This window comes from Octodon degus, unplaced genomic scaffold (assembly GCF_000260255.1).
Source record: "Octodon degus isolate 3935 unplaced genomic scaffold, OctDeg1.0 scaffold00051, whole genome shotgun sequence".
Classification (NCBI taxonomy): domain Eukaryota; kingdom Metazoa; phylum Chordata; class Mammalia; order Rodentia; family Octodontidae; genus Octodon; species Octodon degus.
Genome location: NW_004524627.1, coordinates 11,303,488 through 11,313,156, shown reverse-complemented (window position 1 = coordinate 11,313,156; position 9,669 = coordinate 11,303,488). Strand labels below are relative to the sequence as shown.

Here is a 9,669-nt window from a genome sequence, read left to right as displayed (position 1 = left end):
AAAACTTAAAAAGCTCTTCTATGTGTTGTGCTATAAAGCAGTAAAAGATGAAAAAGCTAAAATTTTACCAACCTGTAACAGGAAGAATAGGGAGAGAGCATCTCTTAGAAAAAGCTTTGTACAGGCATTCTCTAGAGGTGATGTTTCAATCCCGTTGGAGGTAGAGATTTCATAGGTCCTCAAGCTCCCTCTACCCAGGCCAGCCCATCATATTTCTACTGCTTTTGCTTGGTTATAAATACATATTTTGTTCAGTTCAGTGCTACCTTTTGTTGTTGTAGTTAATGGTGCCAAAAGCTTGTTTGAAAAGTGCAGGGGGAATAGGTACGTAAGAAACTAGATCTGCAGGGTAAATTGGGACTGAACAAAGAGAAAAAGAGGGTAAAAGTACATGCTGCCTCTGAGAAATGCACAGGCTGTTGTGCGTGGTAACCCAAGCTGCTTTTACAAGGTCTGCCTCTTACAATAATCGGGGAAGGAAGTTTTCCTATTAATTTTTATCTGTAACTTATTTTAATGGAAACCTAATTTGTGATTGTATTTGCCTATAGCAATGAGAGAATATGATTTGCTGTGAAGACTTTAAAAATAAATTTTGAAATTTTTCTTTTCTTCTTTTTTTTTCTTTTTGTCGGAAGGTGTGCTGCTCAAAAGCAGAGAAAGTTGAAACAAATTTGCAAATGATATACAACTTCCAAGGTAAGATACACATAGCTCAAGATCAAGAGTATCAGTCCTTTTGACAGATGGGTAGCTTATGCTCAACATATTAAAATTTTATCAAGTATAAGTACAATATCCTGATTTAAATTTTATAAAGCAACTGCAGAAGAAATTGCCTTCCACTTGCTACGATATGCTGAATAAAAGACTGAGTCCCTCCCTCTACCAAACATGTAAAATATTAGATTCACTATAAAAAGCCCTTTAAAATGAATGCAAGAAAATAAGAGAATTGTAGTGACTAAGAACAAAACAAGTGTGTTTTGTGAAGTAAGCAACTGCTCAAGTTGTTGAATACTTTGGTGCTGGCTTCCATTGACATAGAAGCTCTGTGCATGGAGAAGGATGGGAAAGAGAAAAAAACCCTTGAATCCTACAGAAGGGTAAGAAGGCTTATCAGAAACTTATAAAGACTTTCATTTCTGGGCATAAAGTCTTACCTAATAATTCCTGGTTACTCATCACATTCATTTAAATTTAGGGCCTTAATTTACTCTATTCTCACTGTTCTAAAATTTCACAAGCAGAGAAAGGTCTGTAATATTCTTAGATACCTCATTGAAAAACATCATAAATCCTCCATGAAGGAATGTATAGTAATAAAATTATCATGGTTAAAATAATCACAAAACATAGCAAAAAGAATAAATAAAAATATTAGAGTCAACATAAACAAAACCAGCTGAAACAGGTCCACAGAAATTTCAGCAGTCAGAAGTATACAATGCATAAAATAAATTTTTAATATGTTTAATAAATTAAAGAGATTCAGCCAGGTGTGGTAGTGCACACCTGTAATCCCAGTACTCAGGAATGTGAGGCATGAGGATTTCTGTGAGTTTGAGCCAGCCGAGGTTATATGGTGAGTTCAAGGCCAGCCTGCACTACATAGTAAGAGCCTGTCTCAATAAGTAAATAAATAGTAATAATAATAATTAAGAGATTCTAATACATAAATAAAAAATCAGAGACTGTAAATGACATCTGAAAAAAGAATCAGTAGCACATCAGAAATAAAAATAATAGACCTCCAAAAATTAATTGGTGAGTTATAGGCACAGTTAAAAAGCATACAGGTACAGTTAAAAAAGAAAGAAACTAGATAGATACTAATACAGTACAGAGAGAAAACAGACACAGGAAATATAAGAGATGGTGAAATTATCTAATTATAGACAAAATAGGAAATATATGAGTCAGTATTCTTAGTAGCCATTACAAATTTGCTGAAATTGATGAAATATACATTTCTTCAAATTTAAAGAGACCAAAGAATTGTAAATGAAAAGAAAAACATAGCCATGTTTTTGATAAGCTGCAGAATACCAAAATCAGAGACTTGTAAATTATAATTCACACTAAAAAAGTATTGCTCTAGATGTTACACTTCAGGAAGGAAAATGGTTCTAAAAGGAAATGAAAGAAGAAATTTAAAGAAAATAGGTAACATGAATAAATATAAGATGATAACTGTGATTAACAGAAAGATAAAACTGATACTGTACTGGCCTATGAAATATAAGCCAGTAGTGGTTGATTGGAATTTTGATGTTTTAAGGTCAGTGCACTTCGTTAACTAAAGATAAAGTTCTTTGTGAAAGTGTAATTATTAATAATTGAAAAATAGGAGACAGGCATGGTGGCCCATAACTGTAATTCCAGCACTTTGGAAGTCTGAGACATGCACCCAGCCTGAGCAATTTAGCAATTTATTAAGATACTGTTTTAAAATAAAAATGCATTTGGAATATTGCTCAGTGTGCAGCTTGTGTTTAATCCTAAGTACTAAAAAAAGAGGAATTTGCTTTGTTTTCAGCCAGTCAAAGGAAAACAACAACCAAATGAGGAAGAAAAAAAGCAGTAGTTATTTTAAAACAAGGCAAAAAATAAGTACTTGTTTTTTGGTTTTTTTTTTTCGTTTATGTATCTGGTACAGGGCCTCACTACGCAGCTCAGACTTGTAGTGATTCCCCTGTTGTCAGCCTCCCTAGTGCTGGGATTACAGGTGTGTGCCACAACGCCCAAACTCAGTGGCTGGCTCAGTGAGCCCTTGGGGCAGGGCTGGCAGAGCATGGGGGACTGAGGATTGAACCCTGGTCTCTTCGCTTGCCAAATCAGGGACGTAGTCCACTGAGCTATCTTGCCAGCCCTTAGTACTTGATTTTTTTTTTTTCCTTTTTCTTCTTTGGTACCAAGGATTGAACACAGGACCTCTCGCATATTCCATAGTTGAACTACACTCCTCTGCAAGTACTCATTTTTGTTTTGCTTCTTTTATTCAGCTTATTTTGAGATACATCCAAAATGTATCTATCAGTACTTATTCCTTTTATTCTTAAGTAGTATACCTTTTTATGGATGTACTATAATTTGTTTATCTATGCAGTTGTAGATGGAAATGGGATGTATTTAATATGGGTACTATAAATATAGTATACAGTCTTCATATAGGTGTATGATTTCTTCTTTCTTGGATAAACTCCTAGGATTTAAATTGGTTGCATCATATGTTAAGTGGATATTTGACTTTGTGAAGCTGCTAAATTGTTTTCCAAAGTAGTTATCAGCAGGGAAATAAATAACCAAGTTGTGGTTGTCTATACAATGGGATATACTCAGCAATACTTGTAACAAAGTATGAATCTCGGAATAGTTACACTATATGGAAGAAACTATCCTTTCCAAAAAAACCTATACTATTTCATTGCAATTACTACAAATTATAGAAAGTGCAGCTATTCTATGGTGGCAGAAAGTATATTAATCAGATGTAAAGGGTACAGCAAGGTAAAGGAGAGCAGAACTACCAAGGGGCCAGGAGGAGAAGGTGCTGTATTCCCTGTCTCGATGTGATGATGGTTTCACATAAAAACTTTTCATGTGTTACACTTGACTATGTGTAGCTTTTATGCTTTTCTTTTTGTTTCTAATATTATTGGAAGTTGAACCCAGGGCTTTCACACTGACCACATTCTCAGCCCTCTTGATTTTTTGGTTTTAATAGGGTTTCGCTAAGTCGCTAAGTTTCCAAACTTGTGCTCAATCTTGGGATCCTCCCACCTTAGTCTCCTAGAGTGTGAGGGTTACAGCTGTGTGCCAACATACGTGGCTCAATTATTTCTTAATATAATTTTTTAAGGAAATAATTAAAAGAAAGAAAATAGACTGACAAATGAATAGAAAAAGGTGTCATGGTAATAGTTAATGGCCTGCAGATTTGGTTCCTATTTTGATTCTGAGACCTTTAAGCCTCTCACTGTGATTCAGTAAAAACTTGGAGGGAACAAGTATGGCATTCTGAATGTTAAACAACAGGAATTAATTGGGATTCAAATATTCAGTAACATCAGAAAGGGCTGGGGAGATAGCTCAGTGGCATAAATATGTACCTGACCAGCATAAGGTCCTGAGTTCAAGCCCTGTTACCAAAACCCAACCAAGCAAACAAACGAAAACATCAGACAAAGATAGCCTCAGGTAACCATAGGTATACCAGCCTCATTTCTGTAACAGGAATATACTGAACTCTAGGATCAGGTGGTCCTAGAGGGTATCTGAATGGACCTTGCCAAGTTTAACCCTTTTTCCCACCATATGCTCCAATAGCTGACCAATGCATTGTCTGAATTTTTAAAATACATTCTATTTATTATTATTATTAGTTTTTATTTGGTACAGGATCTCACTACGCAGCTTGGACTCATAGTGATCCTACTGTTTTCAGCCTTCCCAGCACTGGGATTACAGGCATGCACCACCATGCCTGGTCTTGGTGGTTAGCACAGCGTGCCTGGGGGTGGGGCCGGCTTGGCTTGTGGTGCTGGGGATCGAACCCCAGACCCTGTGCTGGCCTAAGCCATTAAGCTATCTTGCCAGCCCCAAAATAAATTCTAGATTGTTTAATATTACACCTATTAACATATTTATCAACTTTGTAGGCAGCAGGTAGTTTCTCAGCTTTGCAGTAAAAAATACATTGAATACCTTTTATGGTGGCACACACCAGTAATCCCAGCATTCAGGAGGCTGAGGAAGGAGGATTGCTTCAAGTTCGAGGCCACCCTGGGCTACAGAGTGAGCTCAAGGCCAGCCTGAACTGCATAACAAAATCTTGTCTCAAAAAGGAAAACAACAACAAAAATACATTGAAGACTGTTTTATATTTATTTATTTTGGTGTTTAGTGCAGGGTCTAAGGGTCTCTCTTATATAGATAGGATTTGTAGTGATCCTCTTGTTGTCAACTTCCTAAATGCTGGGATTATAGGAGCATGCCACCACGCCCAGTTCAATGTCCTTCTCAGTGCGCCCTGGGGCAGTGAAGACTATTGTAGAGATTACCGAATATCATATAATTTTTTGGTAAAGACAAATATTAATGAATACAAAATGAAAAATGAAACTGATTAAGAGACAATTTGAACTGAATAAAAATTAATATTTATGAGAAAGAACTTGTTAAATTTTGTAAGAAAAATCTCAAGGCTGATGGGTAAATGAAACAAGGATACGAACTTACAGTTTGCATAAGAAATACAAAAACAACAAGAAGGATGTTCAGTTTCACAGGCAATCAAATAAATGCAGATTTGAGGTATAAGAAAAAACTGAATGACTTTGTAAATAAATAATTTTAAAAGGAACTTGGAGATGGTGAGACTCAGGTAAGAAACATAGTATACACATGTTATATCATCTAATTAGTTGAAAAATGTAATTTAAATTTAATTACTTTGGAAGTCAGTAATATGTACTGAAGTTCTCAAATATATTGAGTTCTCATATATTTTGAACCAGCACAACTGTTTGTGGAAAATTATATTAATACAATAACCAAATATGGAGAAAACAAATATGTGCTTTTTTTTTTTGTGGGAGGACACAGGGTCCTGCTATGTAGTTCAAGTTGTCTTTGAACTCACTGGGTAGCACTTGCTGGCTTTGAATTTCCAGAAGTCCTGCATCAGCCTCCAAAGTGCTGGGATTTCAGGTGTGTACCACCTGAATATGCCCGGCTGTGCAAATTTTTTGTAAAATTTCTAATAAAGGTGACAAATGGGAAAGTAACTTGGAGATCAGAGATAACGGATGAGGTGAGTTACTATAAATTAATACTGTTTTGTCCAAGGGTTTTTTCTTCCTTTCTGAGAGAACCAAACATGTTAATCTCTTATTCACTCTGCATCTAGTTCACTAAAAAACTAAGAAAGAAATAGGGATTTTAAGACGTAAAAGAAGATCACCCAAAGTGTGAAGAGCTATGAGGATATAATTTTATGACGTATAGTTAGAAATGTTCAGAATCATATATGAACAACAATGTAAAAACAAAGAGGTGGAAGAGCTTCCTGCTACCCTGCGCCAGCAGGACCTACCAGTCCAAGCCCAAGTACAGCATGGGTGAGACCCTCTTCCACCCCCTTGGAACTCCCCCACCACTCCGCAGCACCAGCCACACCCTGCCTGCCGCGAGAATTTCTACTGCATTCTAGGAACCCCCAGATCCAGTCCTAGCCCAGACTCACTGAGTGTGTGGTAGAGCTTCCAGTTAGCCTGGGCAGGACCTGCCAGTCCAAGCCCAGGTGCAGCGTGGGTGAGACACTTTTCCACCCCCTTGGAACCCCATCCACCACTCTGCAGCACGCCACACCCCACCCTGACCATCACGTGAGAATTTCTGCCGCGTTCTAAGGACCCCCAGATCCAATCCTAGCCCAGGCCCGGTGAGTGTGTGGGAGAGCTTTCTGCTACTCTGTACCAGTGGGACCTACTGGTCCAAGACTAGGTGCAGCGTGGGTGAGACCCTCTTCCACCTGGTTGGGACTCCCCCACCACCACTCTGCAGCACCTCACCCCACCCTGCACATGCAGAGAGAATTTCTGCCGTGTTCTGGGGACATCCAGATCCAGTCCTAGCCCAAGCCCGGTGAGTGTGTGGGAGAGCTTCCTCTCCCCTCCACTCCACCTTGTCCCCTCCAAACTCAGCTCAGGCCTGGCATAAAAGCCAGAGGTGAAACCCTGCAGTTACAATCCCTGCAGAGAGAGTAGGGAACAAAACCACCCAGCTAGACTAGGAGTAGAACATCTTGCCAGAGGGGCAAAACAGGTTCACTCCCAAAGGTTGCAGCAGGAAGGAGCAGAGCACAGCAGCCAGGCCCAAACCAGGAACAGCTGGATAAATCAAACCTTTGTATATCTGCACCTGAACTGCAGTAGGTGCTAAGGTTATAACTGCACCAAAACTCTACAACAGAGGTCAGAAGACCGTGCTACACAAAATGACAATGAGAAAGAGCAAAATGCAATCTCAGACCCCAACCCCACCCATGACAAATGCAGAGGACACTAACACAGAAAAAATTGGGAATCACACAGCTGAAATCAATGAATCAATGGCTTCTGAAATAAACAACTGCAGAAATGTATAGAGGAACTCAGATTGGAAATGAAAAAAGAATTCCCTGAATTAATAGCATCTGCAGTAAAGAATCAAATGCAGAAACATATGGAGGAAACCTATTGCCCACCCAAAACAAGTGCAGAGGACACTAGCTCAGCTCAAATGTATGAATTAATAGCGTCAGTAGTAAATAAGCAACAGCAGAAAGTTGTAGAGGAACTCAGAGTGGAATTCTTTTCTGAAATAAAAGAAGAATTCTCTGAACTCATAGCATTTGAAATAAAGAATCAACTACAGAAACATAGGGAGAAACCCAATCTGAAAAAAATACTGCAGTAAAAGAATTAATAACTGCTTCTAAAGAAGACATTGATAAAAATAATAGAGATTAGAAAAAGGATGGATTCCTTGAATGAGCAATACAGGAAAGAAATAGATCGCATGAAGCAGAGTCAAAGAGATACAGAGGAATTTAAAATCTCAATCACAAGCTTGCAAAACCGTTTAAGTGAAAGTGAAGACAGAGTTTCAGATCTTGAAAATGCTGGTGCAGCTAGTGAAAAGGTAAAAAAGGATCTTTTAAAAACAAAGAGGATGCAGGAAAAAAATAATCCATCACCTGCAAGATGATGCAAAATGAACAATGTGAGACTAATAGACATCAATGAGAAAGAAGGAGTCAATACAAATGACATTAAAAAAAATATGGGCAGAAGTAATAGAAGAAAACTTCCCAAATATGAGGAAACAATCTGACATTCAGGTAACTGAAGCATAAAGAATGCCAAGTAATCCAACCCAATTAAAATCACACTGAGACATATTGTGTTACTTGATACACTGTGTCAACTTGGCTGAATGAGCTCCAGCAGCTCTCAGCATGGGGGCCTAGCCCTGCCAGCTGGCAGGGCCCAGGAACTAAGAAAGGCAGGAAGCTGCCCTGCCTGTTTGCCTGCCACCCAGCCCTGCCCAGCCTGGTTTCCTGCCGCCCAGCCCTGCTTCTATGGAGAAGTCTCAGTCTTCAGAGGAGCTCGATCTTTGATCTTTGCAGCCGCACCACTTTGGAGGAGCTCCGAGCTGGTCTTTGCAGTCAGCGCAGAAGGAAGAGAGACGCTTGATGGATGCCGCTGCAGCTGCTGCTCCTCCTCTGCTCTTCATTGTTTTCTGCTGCGTGAACTGCTGTCATTTGCCTTGGAGCCAGCATAATATGGACTGAACCCTCCAGTAACTGTGAGCTAAATAAATCTTTCCTTCCGTCATTTTGAGTGTCCGGTATTTGTCCCAGCAATGAGTAAAAAGTAACTAAGACAGAATTTGGTATCAGAGGAGTGGGGTCGTTGCTGTGGCTATACCTGACAATGTGGATTACAAGCTTTTGGGACTGGCTTATGGGGAGAGATAGGAAAGGTTCGGAGATGTGGCCTACATGTGAAGCACTGGAACAGCTTTGGTTGTTCTGTATGGGAGATTCTGGTCAGAGCTCAGAAGACCAGAAGGTTGATAGAAAGCCGGCCTGTAAAGACCAGGCTGGGGAGATTTCTGCTGGGAAGGACAGCATTGGTTGTTGGAATGTGGATGATTTGTGTTATGGGTTGGCAGAAGGCTTGTCTGCATTTTGCACCCCAGAGACTTTGCCTGAGACTGAAATTAAGCACAGTGGACTAGTTAATCTTGAAAAAGAAATTTCAAGGCAGCCAAATATTGGGGCAGTGGCCAGGTTGTTACTAGGGGCTTTTAGCCAGATTTATTTTGAGACTCAAGAGCAAAGAGCCCAAAAGGATGATTTAAAATGTTGTGAGTTTGGCCAGAAAGGCTGTGGACTGTGAAGACAGAGTGGAGAGGATCTCCATTGTTGAGAAGGAACAGGAGAGTAGAAAAGATGTCCTGAGGGCATCACAGGAGGTGGCAGGTTCTTGCCCCTTTGCAACCTCAGAATGGCAAGGGTGAGGGACTTTGCTTTGAGGAGAAAAGCTGCAGAGCCCCATGTTCCAGAATGGAGGCAGTAGCCACACCAGGTTCCAGAATGGAGGCAGCGGCCACATCAGATTGCAGAATGGCACCAACATAGAGAATTTGTTTCTCAGAATCAGAGTCAGAATGCTCAGCAATCCAGGCATTGGACCCGTACAGCCAAGAGAGAGCAAACCCTGGCTTCTGCTCCAGCTGGCAGCAGCCCTTGGCATCATCCACGTGGCCTTGGTGGTTGTAAGTGCATGAGGAATGCAGGTGTTCTGAGGTTCAGAAGTCTTCCGCCCAGATTTCAGAAGAAGGCCTGGGAGGCCAGGCACTGTGCCCCTGAGAGGGCAGTGTGTGAAGCTGTGCATAAGCCTACTCAGTCAAAACCTCAGAAGTTTGAAAAAGCCAGGAATGTGGATGGTCTAAGAAAAGCTGCAAAAAGGGAGCAAAGCAGGCCTGAGAGAAAAACCATAGGAGCTACCCACAGAAGTGCCATAGGGGTAGAGCCACGTAAGGCTTTTGGAGCTCACTACTCATGACAGGGTGCTTTGAATGGTCCACAGGGAACTACAGGACTTAACATCTGCCCTT

The 9,669-nt window shown here is 40.2% G+C and overlaps 1 protein-coding gene across 3 annotated transcripts in view; it reads left to right on the top strand.

The window, feature by feature from the left end:
• Positions 1 to 9,669, top strand: part of Cab39l (calcium binding protein 39 like) — a 156,594-nt gene that overhangs the window by 20,217 nt on the left and 126,708 nt on the right. Inside the window, exon 2 of one of the 3 annotated variants that reach the window (XM_023717291.1) lies at positions 639 to 699. The exons of 1 other annotated variant lie outside the window; for it this stretch is intronic. The gene's annotated coding sequence lies outside the window, so the exon portion shown is untranslated. Of the gene's footprint in view, positions 1 to 638; positions 700 to 1,084; positions 1,107 to 9,669 lie in introns of those variants that run through there. One more of the 3 variants, XM_023717290.1, reaches the window with a different exon arrangement.